The sequence below is a fragment of the Rhinatrema bivittatum genome, chromosome 3 (assembly GCF_901001135.1).
Source record: "Rhinatrema bivittatum chromosome 3, aRhiBiv1.1, whole genome shotgun sequence".
NCBI lineage: Eukaryota > Metazoa > Chordata > Amphibia > Gymnophiona > Rhinatrematidae > Rhinatrema > Rhinatrema bivittatum.
In genome coordinates, this window is record NC_042617.1 from 289,665,006 (window position 1) to 289,682,407 (window position 17,402).

Consider the following 17,402-nt stretch of genomic DNA (forward strand, 5'->3'; position numbering starts at 1 on the left):
CTGGAGCATGGGACTGCTGAGCAGAGATGGGATCCACCAGTCAAAGAAAGTGCAGTGCCTTCTAGAACAGACTGGTAAACCTATCGAGGAGGGCTTTAAACTAGGATCATCGGGGATGTGTAAAAACCCCCACTATATAAGTCCCTGTTAAGACCACATTTGACATACTGTGTACAACGCTGGAGACTGCACCTTCTAAAGGTTATAAACCAGGTTGAGTTGGTCCAGATGGTGGCTACTAAAACGGTCAGTAGTCTTCACTGTGAAGCATAATGGTGACAGACTTAAAGATCTAAACATGTATACCCTGGAGGAAAGGAGGGAAAGGGGAGTTTTGATAGAGACATTTAAATACCTCCGCGGCATCAATGAACAGGAGGCAGGCCTCTTTCAAAGGAATGGAGAGGGGCCGGGGAAAAAGGTGAAAGCGAATAGACTGAGGAGTAATTTGTTGTGACCCTGCCTGTGGCAGGAACCGCAAGCAGGCTCTTACCTCTGCGGCTTGGAGGCCGCTGACATCCCCGCTTGCTCTGCGGCCTGGAGGCCGTCCCCAGATTCTCCTGCGTGGCTGGAGCCGCCGTGAGCCAGTCCTCCTCCGCGACTGGATGTCCTGGTTCCTGCGGCCCGGGGCCAGCACGGCAGGAACCGTGCCAGGGTTCCTTCGCAGCCAGGAGAGCCCGCTGCCTTCAGCCTTCCATGGCAGCAGGAGCCGCCTCCCCCGTCGGGGCCTGCACGGCCCAACTTCGGCTCTTCCGTGGCATGGAGCCGATGCCCACACCATCTTCGTCAGGCCGGGAGGCCTGCTCCTCGACGGCAGGACGCCGCCTGGCTCCGCCTCTCACGTCAGGACCTACACGGCCCAGTTCCTGCTCCAGCGCGCTGACGTTCTTCAGGGCCGCTATCCGTGGTCCTGCAATCCTCTGCCTGCTCTCCTTAGGCGTGGGGCCGCGCCTCCTTCCTGGAATTAAAGGGCCAGCAGGGATTGGTTCCTCTGGCTCCTCCTGCAAACTCCTCCCAGGGTGTTTCCTGCTTCAGCCTGCAAAAGGCTTCCACTGTCAGTTCTTCCTCGCCTTCGCAAAGAGCAACTTCCTTCCTGGAGCTGGTCTCCTGAGGATCTCTGTATCCAGCTCATGCCTAGCATCCTTGTCTTGGGATCCCATTCCTTGTTCCTGACTACTTTGATGTTCTACGTTCGTGGTCTCTTGTCTTCGTGATGTCTTCAGTATCCTGATGTCTCCGTTTCAGCTTTATCCTCATGTCTTTGTTCCAGCTTTATCCTGATGTTCTGTTCTAGTCCAGAGGTTCCTGAGGTTCCGTCTTCCTGTCCCTCGTGGTCCGCGACCAGTCCGGCTGGGCTGGTAGGGCACGTAGTGGCCCAGTGGTCCGCGACCATCCCGGCTGGGGAGTTTAGGGCGCTGGTGGGATTCTTCCATCTCCGGAGCTGAGGGTACCTATGTTCCTGTCTGTCTCTCCTAGGCCCGGAGTCTTCTGGACGTCCGCTTCATCTGTCCCCGCTGCTCTTCTTTGAGTGTCTGGGGAGTCTGTTCCGGATGTCTTGGATCCTTGCCTTGGAGACTCGTCTTTTCCTTCAATGCTCGGAACTCCGGCTACGCCTAGCCCCCAGCGGGCAGTGCTCCGGTGGATAGCCTGACGGCCGGTCTGGCACCCGCAGCCTGCCCCCCAGCTGTGGGTGTTAGTGCTCTATCTGGATACTCCTTCATCTCGGATCGAAGTTCTTCCTCGTCCCTCTGAGTACTGTCTTGGATCTTCACTCTCGTCTGATCTTCTTCATGTTCAGGGTTCTGGAGTTTCTCTCCTGTGGTCCGTCTTCAAGTCTAACTTCGGGATACCTTCATGATGCATCTTCCACACCGGGTCGGAGGTTCGTACTCCTACTGTTGACTTTATTGATACGTCAATCATGCTGGGTTCCCGAGGTTCAGGTCAGGACGGGGCCACCTGGAGTTTTGGCCGGTTACCTTCATCTGTTTGTCCTGATGTCCTTCTCCTTGGATTCCAGTCCTTCTCTTCAGTACCTATTGCCATCTTGAACTCTAATATAATTGAGTCAATGCCAGTCTTGCTGCTTCGCCTCCAATGTGGTCCGCGGCCATCCCGGTTGGGGTGTGTAGGGCGCGTGGCGTCGCAGCACTCCTCTCAAGTTTACCTCAATGCCTGAGCCTTCGTCTACTCCAACGTCTGAGTCTTTGCCTGTCTTGAGTCATCGTCTGAATCCTCGACCTGTGTCTTGTCCTCATCTGCCTTGTCCTCTGTCCGACCTGCAGCTTCCCGCCGCTCCCTAGCGGTAGTCTGAAAGGGCTTGGAATGGTCGGAGGACCATTCAGAGACCACCATTGCATTGGTGATCTCAAGGAAGCATGCAGGTTCGGTCGAGGCTCAGGGTAAAGTTGTTTCACCGCAGGGGCACATATTTCGTTCCGTGCTGGAGAGCGCCCCCTGGTGCTCTCGTCCATCACAGCACAACATAATTTAAGGAAATATTTCTTTATAGAAAGGGTGGTGGATGCATGGAACAGCTCCATGGAGGTGGTGGAGACAAGGATATTATCCGAATTCAATCTAACTCCTAAGCTGGGTGTACCTGGATAATGGTACCAGAGACCATATCTCAAATACAATTTCAGGTGGTAAACTTCCCATAATGTCAAAATATATTACTTAAGGGTTCCCTGAGCAGGATAAAATATAACTTTCAAGGCCCTTTGCATTGCAACACTTAAGTCCCAGTTCCAAGTTATTGTATACAAGTGATGAGAACAGCACTGATAAGTGTTAGTCACTATGCAGTAACACACATTGAAAGTGGACTTAGTTTCCATCAATACCTTTCCTGATATAGTGTGAAATGATGAAAATGTTCTTTACAGTGGTTCAGTTCATGTTTCAATGCTTTAAATAAGTTTGTGATTTTCTATAGTCTCTTCTAAGGTTTAGATGTTAAAGCCAATTAATTCAATCTTTAATCTGATGTTTCTCCGATCTCACTGGTTTAGGACATCTCCATAGTTTCCTCCCAATGTTGGTGAAGAATTAAAGGTGAAATCCATTTTACCCAGTCAATTATCTCCTACTTCATCCATGGTGTCATCTCTTCTGAACTCCCCAGTTTCATCAAAATACCTGAATGGCACCAATCATTTTATTTCTCTCTTTCTGTATCAAAAGGATATTTATTTATTTATTTATTTTTATTTAAATGTTTTTATATACCGCTAATTTGATTACATTAATCCATCTGAGAGGTTTACAATAGAACATACATAAAATTTAAATTATATAAAAGTAAAAAACATCAAATAAACAGTAGTAAAAGGGGTTGTACATAAAAACATTATCTAAAATAGTGGAATCATATAAAATGGCATCTTAATAAAAGATTAGAGTTGAATAACTTAGTTAAGAAATAAGAGGGGTGGGGGGGGGGGGGGGGCGGGGTAGGTAGTTAGAGGACCATTATGTGGTGTTATAAGCAATAGTACAGAGATAGGTTTACTCCTTTTCTCCAAATCTCCAGTAGATGTTTATGTGCCCTACTCGGGGGTTCATCCCAATTCCTTCCTCTCTTCTCTCTTTGTTCTCCTCTGGATGGCTGTAAGTCATCCCTCCTTTGAATACTGAAGATCCACAGGTCCCTTCACACTGAAGGGACCTCTCCCTCTGATGTTAAAATAAGAAAAATGGAAAGTAACTGAGTCCCTATTTAATGGGTACCCAGGACTCAAATAGTCCAATTGACAAATATAAAAGGAGCTTAGAAGTGTGGAAAGACCCCCATCCAAATAAAGGACTCCAAGGAGGCATTAAACAAACAGAAAAATCAGAGGACAGCCAAAGCATGCTGCCCCTGGAAAGAGAAATAGAAAATACACACTCTAAGATGGTGGTCTGGCTTTATATACCAGAGGAACCTACCAAATACTCTCTTCCACAGGAGGGACCTATATACCCATACACTTGTTAAGAACATAAGAACATGCCATACTGGGTCAGACCAAGGGTCCATCAAGCCCAGCATCCTGTTTCCAACAACGGCCAATCCAGGCCATTAGAACCTGGCAAGTACCCAAAATTTAAGTCTATTCCATGCTACTGTTGCTAGTAATAGCAGTGGCTATTTTCTAAGTCAACTTAATTAATAGCAGGTAATAGACTTCTCCTCCAAGAACTTATCCAATCCTTTTTTAAACCCAGCTACACTAACTGCACTAACCACATCCTCTGGCAATAAATTCCAGAGTTTAATTGTGCATTGAGTGCAAAAGAACTTTCTCCGATTAGTTTTAAATGTGCCCCATGCTAACTTCATGGAGTGCCCCCTAGTCTTTCTATTATACGAAAGAGTAAATAACTGATTCACATTAACCCGTTCTAGACCTCTCTTGATTTTAAACACCTCTATCATATCCCCCCTCAGCCGTCTCTTCTCCAAGCTGAACAGCCCTAACCTCTTTAGTCTTTCTTCATAGGGGAGCTGTTCCATTCCCTTTATCATTTTGGTCGCCCTTCTCTGTAGTTCTCCATCGCAACTATATCTTTTTTGAGATGCAGCGACCAGAATTGTACACAGTATTCAAGGTGCAGTCTCACCATGGAGTGATACAGAGGCATTATGACATTTTCCGTTTTATTCACCATTCCCTTTCTAATAATTCCCAACATTCTGTTTGCTTTTTTGACTGCTGCAGCACACTGAACTGATAATTTCAACGTGTTATCCACTATGACGCTGATGTGATCTGCTATGCTGATGGGAGGAGCAAGCAGATGGGAGTTATCAATCTCATCCTGGAGAGGGAGGAGTAAGCAGCCTGTTAGAAATCTCCTGTAGAGGGAGGAGTTATCAATCTGTTATGGATCTCCTCTGGAGAGGGAGGAATTAGCACACTGTTATCAATTTCCTGCTACTAGGAGTAGCAATCTGTTAGAAACTGCTCCACAGGGAGCGGAGTTAGAATCTGTAACAAATCACCCCGCCAAGGGGAGGAGTTGGTAATCTGTTATAAGTCCGCCAGAGAGTAGCAATCTGTTATGGATCACCCTCCCAAGGGGAAGAGCTAACAATGGTAATACTCTGTAGACGGAGTCAATGATCTGTAGTGGTTGGCTTCCCACAGAGTGGCAGTCTGTATAATACCGCTCTAGTAGTATAAGGAAGGAACACTTCATGTAAATTGGTGAATCCCTGGGCCGATGGCAGATGACAGCGCCCCCAGGAGGATATCCTGAGAGGGACCACCGGCTAGGCTGGAGTATGGAGACAAAGACAGATAGTTCTTTATTAGACAGGAAGTAGAACCACCAGAGGTGGAAGTAGTGAGCTGATGTGCCCGGCAGGGCTGAAGTCCCTCAGATACTGGAATTGCGGTCTCTGGGTTGCTGAGCTGTAGAGAGAGGCTATAGGTAGTGAGTAGACAGGGTATGCTGGATACAAAACCAGAATGGCTTCTATGCAACAGAGAGTCTTCAGTATATTCAGGGGCAGGAGTCGTAGGTGGGTACTGGTTCCTATATGCAGTCTGAAATGAGAACTCACAATATCTGTATATGAGATGGCTTCTGGAATAGAAGAGAGTCTTTGGAGGGTTTTAGGAACATGGGCCCTTGTGGAGCGAGTACCGGTTCCTATCTGCAATCTGAAATAGTAGTGCACCAGATATAGGTATGCGATAGCTTCTGATATAGAAGAGAGTTGAGAAGGGATTTAGGAACATGGGCCCTCGTGGAACGAGTACCGGTTCCTATCTGCAATCTGCAATAATGACTCACGATCTCCGTACCTGCGATAACGTCTTAGACAGAAGGGAGTCTTCGGAGATTAGGAACATAGGCCCTCGTGGAGCGAGTACCGGATCCTGTCTTGGCAATCTGAAATCAGGAAGAGAGAGAGCAGGGCCCCCGAGGAGTGGGTACCCCTAGGTAAGGTTGTGGAGGCAGAGCAGCGGAGAAAGAATTTCCCTTGCAAGTAGTCTTGGACAGCCGAAGCTAGTCCAACGGAGTCCCTTGCTAACTCAATTCATAGTTGCAAGCAAAGACCTTTTAAGTAGGAAGCGGATGATGTCACTACGGGAGGATGCCCCCGAGGTTCACGCCCTTGCCGGTACAAACTCTAGAGCATGCGTGTGAGCCCTTATGTCATCAGGAACATGGCGGATCCGCAGCGTCAGGTCAGCCCGGGGATTCCAGGGAGAAGCGGCGAGGAGAAGCCGCGGCAGCATCTGTCCATCAGACCCGAAGGGAGTCGCCACCAAGGTAGAGAGGGTGGAGCGAGGGCGAGAACAGGCACGAACGCAACAGACGCCTAGATCTCTTTCTTGGGTGGTAGCTCCTAATATGGAACCTAACATTGTGTAACTATAGCATGGGTTATTTTTCCCTTTATGCATCACCTTGCACTTATCCACATTAAATTTCATCTGCCATTTGGATGCACAATTTTCCAGTCTCACAAGGTCTTCCTGCAATTTATCACAATCTGCTTGTGATTTAACAACCCTGAACAATTATGTATCATCTGCAAATTTGATTACCTCACTTGTCGTTTTTCTTTCCAGATCATTTATAAATATATTGAAAAGTAAGGGTCCCAATACAGATCCCTGAGGCACTGCATTGCCCACTCCCTTCCACTGAGAAAATTGCCCATTTAATCCTACTCTCTGTTTCCTGTCTTTTAGCCAGTTTGTAATCCATGAAAGGACATCGCCACCTATGCCATGACTTTTTACTTTTCCTAGAAGCCTCTCATGAGGAACTTTGTCAAACGCCTTCTGAAAATCCAAATATACTAATCTACCGGTTCACCTTTATCTACATGTTTATTAACTCCTTCAAAAAAATGAAGCAGATTTGTGAGGCAAGACTTGCCTCAGGTAAAGCCATGCTGAATTTGTTCCATTAAACCATGTCTTTCTATATGTTCTGTGATTTTGATATTTAGAACACTTTCCACTATTTTTCTTGGCACTGAAGTCAGGCTAACTGGTCTGTAGTTTTTCAGATCATCCCTGGAGCCCTTTTTAAATATTGGGGTTACATTAACTATCCTCCAGTCTTCAGGTACAATGGATGATTTTAGTGATAGGTTACAAATTTTTACTATTAGGACTGAAATTTCATTTTTTAGTTCCTTCAGAACCCTGGGGTGTATACCATCTGGTCCAGGTGATTTACTACTCTTCAGTTTATCAATCAGGCCTACCACATCTTCTAGGTTCACTGTGATTTGGTTCAGTCCATCTGAATCATTACCCATGAAAACCTTCTCTGATACTGGTATCTCCCCAACATCCTCTTTAGTAAACACTGAAGCAAAAAAATAATTTAATCTTTCCATGATGGCCCTATCTTCTCTGATTGCTCTGATTGCCCTTTTAAAAAGCTTTTACAGTGGGCTTTTGCCTCTATGGCCAACTTCTTTTCAAATTCTCTTTTGGCCTGTCTTATCAATGTCTTACATTTAACTTGCCTACGTTTATGCATTATCCTATTTTCTTCTGTTGGATCCTTCTTCCAATTTTTGAATGAAGATCTTTTGGCTAAAATAGCTTCTTTCACCTCCCCTTTTAACCATGCCGGTGATCATTTTGCTTCTTTCCATCTTTCTTAATGTGTGGAATACATCTGGACTGTGCTTCTAGTATGGTATTTTTTTAACAATGACCACGCCTCTTGCACACTTTTTACCTTTGTAGCTGCTCCTTTCAGTTTTTTTCTAACAATTTTTCTCATTTTATCAAAGTTTCCCTTTTGAAAGTTTAGCACAAGAGCCGTGGATTTGCTTACTGTCCCCCTTCCAGTCATTAATTCAAATTTGATCATATTATGGTCACTATTGCCGAGCAGCCCCACCACCGTTACCTCTCTCACCAAATCCTGTGCTCCACTGAGAATTAGATCTAAAATTGCTCCCTCTCTTGTCGGTTCCTGAACCAATTGCTCCATAAAGCTGTCATTTATTACATCCAGGAACTGTATCTCTCTAGCGTATCCCGATGATACATTTACCCAGTCAATATTGAGGTATTTGAAATCTCCCATTATTACTGCACTACCAATTTGGTTAGCTTCCCTAATTTCTCTTAGCATTTCACTGTCCGTCTCACCATCTTGACCAGGTGGATGGTAGTATACTTCCTTCACTGTAGTCTTCCCCGACACACAAGGGATTTCTACCCATAAAGATTCAATTATGCATTTAGTCTCATGCAGGATGTTTATCCTGTTGGACTCTATGCCATCCCGGACATAAAGCTCCACACCACCTCCCAAGTGCTCCTCTCTGTCATTGCGATATAATTTGCACCCCGGTATAGCACTGTCCCATTGGTTGTCTCCTTCCACCATGTCTCTGAGCTGCCAATTAAGTCTATGTCGTCATTCACTGCTATACATTCTAATTCTCCCATCTTACTTCTTAGACATCTGGCATGAGATTGCAAACATTTCAAAGTTTGTTTTTTGTTTGTATTTTCATTCTGCTTTTTAATTGATGTGGATAATAGAGATGTGAATCGGAACCGGAATCGGTTCAGATTCCAGTTCCGATTCACATGTGGTTTTTTTTTCATCGGGCCCGATCGCGGTTTTGTTTATCGGCTGCGTCCGAGCCAATAAACAAAAAACCCACCCCGACCCTTTAAAACTAATACCTTAGCTTTCCCCACCCTCCTGACCCCCCCCCCCCCCAAAAAACATTTTTACAGGTACCTGGTGGTCCAGTGGGAGTCCCTGGAGCAATCTTCCGCTCCCGGGCCATCAGCTGCCACTAATCAAAATGGCGCCGATGGCCCGTTGCCCTTACCATGTGACAGGGTATCCGTGCCATTGGCCGGCCCCTGTCACATGGTAGGAGCACTGGATGGCTGGCGCCATCTTTAAAGATGGCGCCGGCCATCTTTACTCATCAGCCCCTATTATACTATACTCTATAATAGGGGCTGATGAGTAAAGATGGCGCCGGCCATCCAGTGCTCCTACCATGTGACAGGGGCCGGCCAATGGCACGGATACCCTGTCACATGGTAAGGGCAAAGGGGCATCGGCGCCATTTTTTTTTTTAGAACAGCTGATGCCTGGGAACGGGAAATCTCTCCCCGAGGCCCCCCTGGATCTCTCCTCTCCCCGAGGCCCCCCTGGATCTCTCCCCGAGGCCCCCCGAGGCCCCCCGGACCACCAGGTAATTTTAAAAGGTTTTGGGGGGGTCGGAAGGGGGGGGGGTCGATTTAAAGGGTTGGGTGGTTTGTTTTTTTTAGCGGCGCGGGCCTCCCTAAAAAAAAAAATTAGCGATGTGAATTGGAATCGGAAACGATTCCAATTCACATATCTTAACAATCAGATTTCCCCCCCCCCCCCCAAGCCGAATCTGATCGTTAAGACGATCTGGCACACGATTCACATCTCTACAATCTATTTAATCCTCTGTTCTCTGCAGTATGGCGTTGTATCATTTCTTTTTGCTGTTCAGTAGGGGATTAAGGGTAGATACAATTGGGATTTTGTTTATTACAGTTAATGTTTGGTTTATGGATGTGTGATGTACGGAGTCCTTCGCCACATGTCTTCGGTTTATATGTTGCTTAATAATAATAAAAATAAAAATATTTGAACATAAAATTCACTTATAGCCCACACCCTCCGAAGTTCGGGGTGGGGTACTATGGGACATACTTAATAACAAGATTAAAACAAGAGCTAAAAACAAAATACACTGGTACAGAACTAATCCTGACAAACACAGGAACCACAGCAGGCTCATAAATAGCTGAACCTAACTTGTGGCTTAGTTCAGGAATGTTCGGATGGAATTAGCAAGAGATGTATCATCTATCACATTGCTTGGGCAGCAAATCTTTGAAGGCGGCTGAGAAGAGGAAAGTTTTTAAGGCCTTCTTAAATTCCTTTTGGGACCTCAATATTGAGCAAGTGTAAAGGCAAAGAATTGGAAAGGGCGGGGCCTCTGATTGAAAAGGCCCTTTTTCTGGTGGAGCTGAGTCTGGCATATTTGGGGGAAGGAATTTCAAGGTATTGCTGCCTAAAGGAGCGAAGGGAACAACAAGGGGTATACAGCTTTAAGGTGGCATTTATCCCAGGAGAGGTAATGTTGTGAAGCAGGTTATGAATATTGGAGACTGTTTTGTATTGCATGCACCATGTGATTGGAAGCCAATGTAGTTGAAACAACACTGAGGTTATATGGTCATGGAGTTTTGAGCCAATAAGAAAGCGAGCAGCAGAGTTCTGGATAATTTGAAGGGCCCTAATGGTGCATTCAGGCAGACCGATGTGTAGCGAATAGACCAAGGAAGAAAAGAAAAGAGATTGAAGAACTGTTCTAAAATATGATGGATTTAGAGAAGGTTTAATATGGAGGAAAAGGTTCAGTATTGCGAAGGAGAAGATTGCACGACAGTGGAAATAATGGGTTTCATGGAGAGTAGGGGTTCATTGAAAAAACTGAGGCAGTCAGAGGATATCAAACTTCAGACAACAACCTAAAATGATTATTTCAGTTTTTTTTCACATTGAGTGCTAATCTGTTGTGTGTAAACCAGGTTTTTATGCTAGATAGGCAGAATAGCAAAATCAGCAGTATTTATTATTTATTTATTTATCTGGAACTTTTTTATACCGACATTCATGTGCAAAAGAACATATCAGATCGGTTTACAGTGAAATGAAACAAGCATAAACGAATGCATTACATCGAACAGGGATACATGTAACTGGGAATGAAAAGGGTACAAATAAGTACTGAGCTCTTCTAAAGAGCGAGAAACTATTATAGAACACCAAATAATGTCTCATTTCTATGAAATCTAACATGAGAGCCAAAGCTAACTGCTAGAGGATTACATCGAAGAGAACAAAACCAGGAAAACAGGGTAGAAATGGACCATGGTGCAAAGTAGGGGGAGGGAAAGGGATCATGATCAGTAGACGATCATGTTGATTTCAAGGGGAAAAGAAATTGTATGTTGTCTGCATAAATCATATGTTAGGTCTAGAATAGATAGGAGACGACAAAGCTCAGATAGGTAGATATTAAAAAGAGCAGCGGAAAGAGCAGATCCTTTGAGAACACCAGTGGTGATAGGGTACCATGAGGAGTAGGAAGCAGCAATTCTAACCTGTTGTGACCTATCTAAGAGAAATGAACTGAACCAAGACAGAACAGAGCCAGCAATCCAATGTCAGAAAGGCATGAAAGGAGAATGTTGTTGTCCAGTGTGTCAATATGTGGAGGTAATGTTGAGAAGAATTAGCATTTAAGATGTACCGGAGTCAAAACCTCTAAGGACTGAATCATAGCTGGAGAGTAATAGACTTTCTGTTTGTGGTATTTTCTGAACCCAAATAGGTGCTGGTTCAAGTCGGAGTGGGTATCAAGAAAAGTGGTCAATTGCTTCAAAATGGATGCTTCAATTAACTAAGTGAGAAATGGAAGGGAGGAAATGGGTCGCAGGTTTGAGAAACCTGAGGGGTCTGCAGATGGACTTATTTCAAGGATTTTGGAAGGAAACCTGAGGAAAGGGATAGGTTAATGATTCTTGTGGTGGGTTTAATGATTTCATGTTGGGAAGTTTTGAGTAGGGCAGTGGAACAGGAATTTAGCGGGGAAGAGGAAGAATTTAACTTATTGATAGTGGCAAGTGTTTCTGTTACGCATCCTGTCCACGCCTGTCCCGCGGACGGGCCTACTCACCTTCATGGTTCCACAGCAGGTCCTGGGTCGGCCTCCCTAGCGGCTGCTGCTAGCGTTTCCAGGCCCTGGCGTCCCACAGCAGCGGTCGTCAGGCCTTCCACTGCTCACCAGGCCTCACGCTGGAGTTCAGCGTCCTCTGCTGTGTTGGCCATGCCCCTATGCGCACGCGCGCGAACCGCCTGGCCTCTTGTAGGCCCAAGGGCGGGTCCTAGCTCCGCAATGCGCCCTGATTGATTCCCCATTATAAGGAAGTCATTGCTTGAACTTCCTTGCCTTGGCAATCGGGTCGGCGTTTGTGCTAGATTGTCACTGCGTTTGTTTCTTGCTCCTGTCTTGTCCCAAGTCTTGTTCCAGGATCTTTCTGTTCCTGCCTTATTCCTGCTTCCTAGTACTCCAGCGTCCTCCTTTTCCTGTTCGTCTGTTCGTCTACCCAGGTAGTGCCCTGGACTGTCTTAATGGTACTGACCTCGGCTTGCTCCTTGACCTGCCTGCCTGTCTGCTGCCTGCCTCCTGTCTCCAGTCCGTCCCTCGACTCGCCTGCCTGCTGCCTGCCTCTGACTCCAGTCTATTCATTGACCTGCCTCTCTGCTGCCTGCCTTCTGACCTTGGCCTGCCTGTGACCTCGTCTGACCTTCGGTACCTGACCTCTGCTTGCTGACCACTCCTCGGACTGACTCCTGGACTTTGACCTCTGCCTGCCTGACCACGTCCCTAGATTCTGGCTCTGTTCCTCGCCTTGTCATCTGCCACGCTCTTCTGGTTCTCCTTGCTACATCAGACCTCCTGCTTCGAACCTGACCACGCTCCCCTTCTGCCCATGGGCACGCCGGACTTCCACCTTCCCAGGAGACCCTGCAAGGCCCACCTAAGTCCAAGCGGCCCGGGTCCCTACGGGCTCCTCCCGGGGGGACCTCTGGCTTCCAGTGGTGAAGCCCTACCTAGGCCCTGTCTCCTCCAGTGCTCCGCCCCCTGGGGGCAGTTGCTTCCTGGTCCCAACCAGGATGCAGTTCTCTACTGCCTCAGGACAAGGGTCCACCCCCGAGCACAACAGTTTCAGAGTGTGAAATAGGTTGAAAGTCAGACAAAGACTTGAGGGATTATGAAAGGAGGTGGGGACATATAGGGGGAATGTAGCATAAATGGTGTTGATCTTGTTCTAGAGGACAGCCAATGTCATCGTGATATAGGGCTGGAACGACCGTGGCCAATAACAGTCTGAATATTCATATTGAAGAAAATGGTTCCTGTGAGTAGCATCCCCCCCCCCCCCCCCCCCGAAAAAAAAAAAAGGGAAGAAAGACCCAGAAGTTCAAAAGACAAAGAAGGGTGGCAGCACTCTGATGTGCATGAAAGGAGCACACAAAGGGGGCAGGCTCCTTCGTACACGATGGTGCATGCGTGCCGGTGCAGATGCCTCCGTCGTTCTGGGTCAGATCTTATAATAGACCAGCGAGCCCCAGGCAGTGTGTCAGGTGGGGGAGGCAGGACTCCACCAGCAAGCAGAAAAGCAGAGCCGGGAACCGGGGGAGAGAAGAAGTGAAGATGGAAAACAGGTTTCTAGATAGGCCTTGTGGTTTGTTTCTGCTCTTATGCTTCCATGTTTCATTCTTATTATGGAGCACCGCAGTCAGAGAACAGCCCCGGTGTAGGATAACTGAAAGGGAACTGAGCTCAGTGGATTTCTTCCAGCCGGTCTCAATTTTGCATGTGTTGCCAAAGTCTTATACAGAATGATTAAAATACAAAGGTAGGAAAAGAAGGGAAAAAAATTGCAAAATGATAATGTCAAGGAAAGAACCTTCTTTTCTGGTGGACTCAGAGAGAGTCACTTGCTGCTGTGCAGTCTCTGCTGAAGCCTTGTCGCTTTATGAAAGACATACAGTAGTACATGGATTCATGTAACGTAGGAATTAGGGTTGACCACTATACTCATACTACTCGCCTTTTGCCCACAATTCAAGTACAGGATCTGAACTACTTAGTGAGCTCTGAGCTGAGGAAGGTCCCTTTCGTCTGAGACTGAGAATTTGTACAATGTGGGGGATTGACGCTCTGCCACCCAACCCCACTGGAGATACAATGGTGTCATGACCACTGTCAAAGCAGGAGGATTAAACATCTGCCTAAAATGTTATCTTCAGAAATAAAGAAGATTGATAATAAGCCAGTCTGGATAAACTTCGTTCAGTGAAAATTCAGATGGATCCTGTGTGAGCGTGTTTATACAGCAACTAAAGAGCAATTTAGCTTCATTTTACTTCAATTTAAGGCTCTCTCTCCTTTCTCTTCACGCTTTAAATGTTTTTGTTCTTACATATTCAGCTCAGACAGGTTCTAAAAATAGCTCCCTTGCTTTTCCTAAGAATTCTTTGAGCTCTCAAAGAGGAATTGTTTTTCAGCTTAGCCATCGCTAAACATTTTCACCATGTATTTTTTTTTTTCCTGTTCTGTAAGCAGCAGGAAAAAAAAAAAAAGAGGAGAAAAGAGGTGAACACATCAAACCAATCCATTGGTAAGACACCATTTGGTACTGGGGGTCAATTCTGGAGGTTGCATCTCTAGAAGGCAGAGTAGAGGCAGTCCAGAAAATAGCTACCAAAATAGTGCAAAGTCTTTACAATAAACCAAAAGAGATGAGATGTAAGGACCTAAAGATGCTGAATTTTGCTGTTATACTGTAAACCGATCAGATGTTCCAAACGATGAGCGGTATATAAAAAAACCACAAATAAAAAAATAATAATAAAATAAATATGTAACTGTCTTATGTCCTCACTACTAAAGAAGAAGGCTAGCTGGGAAAGCTGACTGAGTCCCACTCCCAGGTGTGCTCTGAACATGGGAAAAGCAAAGCTCCAAGGCCCTTAAGGACAGGAGTTTAGTCACCTCAATGACTCACTTTTATTTGCATATTTCTATTTCTAATTTGTAGTTACTTATTCCATATCTGGTGAGGGTATATCTGTGTGCTGTGTGTGTGACTGAGATGAGGTATTCTGCTAATGTGCAGTTTCTGTGAAGGGATCTATAGTAACCTGGCTTGCTGTTTTTCCCAACAGGAGGGGACATTGGTGTTCTAGAGTCCGGTGTAATATTCTCAGTGTTGCCTTTTCACAGGTAAGAAGTTGTTGCTGTTTGAATCCTGCCAGTTAGTGCTGTTTTCATATGGCAGGTTTGCTGCAAAGGTGCTGAGTGTGTGCTTTTTTGGCCATGGTTTTGTGTTACTTCACAGTATGCTGGTCAGTGGGAAGGAGTTTGTGTTGCTGTTACTTAAGGTAGCTCCAGAATTTGATTATTCATTTGGAAGGCGATAATGAGGCTCCCTGCCAGCCTTGCAAAACCACAGATACAAGGTGTCTGCAGTACTGCAAGTTCATTTTCAAAGGGAAACATCTCATGGGAGTATCTCTTTGGAAATCCTGTCAACATACAAAGGTGCAAGGTGCCAGAAATTGCTACGACTTAAATTCTATGCATAGATTAGATTATGCAGTCTTCTCGTGTAATTTCCCTTCCCTAACCTAATTGCACTCCTTTTTTTGGCTTTTCTCTGCATGGGCATTACTCAGACTATGCTTTTATGTGAGTAAACCCAAGATTATTTAATTATTGGCCCCTTAATGTTTAGAGGGCAATTTTCAAAGTTATTTCTGCAGAAATAAACTGTGTTTAACCCACAGAACCTGCCTGCCCTCAATGCATGTAAAATTGTGCATTCCCAAGGGTATGTTTAGGTATGGAGAACAAAATAGTGCACAGATGACATTTTTAAAATTCATGTGTGTTATTTGCAAGGGAAAGGCTTTTTCCCACGACAAAAGTCAAACCAAAAGTCTGTGTATATTTGTGCTTTGATTATTGGTGCAAAGCCAGCGAGTAAAAAAGAGCCGTGGGCAGTTTTGATTGCTAACCCTTAAATATTTAGGAGGACAATTTTTAAAGCAATTTGTGTGGGTAAAAAAGCATTTTATTCATATTAATTATCTGTCTGAAAATTGCCCTTCCTGGATGTGGCTAAAAGTTTGCGAGGTGTTTCACTGTGTATGTGATTATAGTGCACTGAGGGAAGGCATTTCCCTGGGACATGTTCAGACCTGGGGAGGCATTGTATGCTCGTAGATTTGCATTTTTAAATTGTCACATGCAGTTTTCTGGCAATATTCTTCCCACAGAAAAAGCAGGAGAAATCGAGCATGCGCCCTCTGTACCCGCAGCAAGTTTAAAAGTGAAAGCGAGCATGCGCCCTCTGTACCCGCAGCAAGTTTAAACGTGAAAGTAAGTGTGCATGCTCTGTACCTACAGCAAGTTTAAAAGTGAAAGCGAGCATGTGCCCTCGGTACCCGCAGCAAGTTTAAACGTGAAAGCGAGCATGCGCCCTCTGTACCCGCAGCAAGTTTAAAAGCGAAAGCGAGCATGCGCCCTCTGTACCCACAGCAAGTTTAAAAGTGAAAGCGAGCATGCGCCCTCTGTACCCGCAGCAAGTTTAAACGTGAAAGCGAGCATGCGCCCTCTGTACCCGCAGCAAGTTTAAAAGTGAAAGCGAGTGTGCACACTCTGTACCCGCAGCAAGTTTAAAAGTGAAAGCGAGTGTGCACACTCTGTACCTGCAGCAAGTTTAAAAGTAAAAGTAGGTGTAGACTCTATACCCACGGCAAGTTTAAAAATGAAAGCCTGTGAGTAAAAAATATGTGCAGTCTTTGTCCCAATGTGCACAGTTTGGAAATTACCTCCAAAATGTATGATGTCCAATTATAAGAGGGTGGAGAATTGTGATAGATTTTTTAGTTATTTTATGTACTTATTTATAAATATTTGATATTCTACCTTTTCTTATGTTAGTCGCAAAGCAGATTACAATTACATTTACAATCCAAAGACAATCCAAAGACACTAAATATGAGCTTAGAGCATGTATACAGGTATTGCTAAAGGCAAGAGGTAGGAGCAAGATGGCTGCCGCATAGCAAGACTTAGGTGGCTCAGCTCCTGGGAAGCCTTAACAAATTTGCTTTGTGATTATTACCTCTAAAAATGCCTCACACGAAACGTAAGGCTAGGATACGGGAGATTACTACCTCTACACCAATTACTACGGCGAGACAACCCAGGATTGAGGAGGTCTTTGGGAGAGCCATGCACTCAGAACCGGTAAGAGGGGCCGCGGGAGATTCCACCGGAGGGCAGCCATTGGACTCCAGGCCCAATGAAACATCCTTCAGTCCTGGAGCGCCAGCTATGCCGCCTCCCCCAACAGGTCCCCCTGAAGGAATGGGGAAGATACATCGAGGAACGCCGATGGAACAACTTTCCCCAAGGACCCCGTTACCCCAGAGAAGCACCACCGGAGAGCTGTATGCTTCGGAGAGCCCACCGTTGCAGGGTTCCAGGGACCGGAGTGAGGCAGAATCACGTTCAGATGTGGAGAGGCGTCCTTCTGAGGTAGGGAGAGAAAAATCCAAATTACAAATCTTACTGCCTCTGCATTTGGAAATGCCAGAGAAAATAACATTGGAGATAATATGGAAGGCAATAATAACGCTAAATAAAGCTGTAACTGAGTTGACTAATACTGTTAAAGAAAATTTAAGGAAAGTTCAAAACCAAGAGAATATGACCACACAGACTGAGGCAAAAGTGAAAGAAATTGATAAGGAAGTAAAAAAAAGTTAAAGAAGTACAG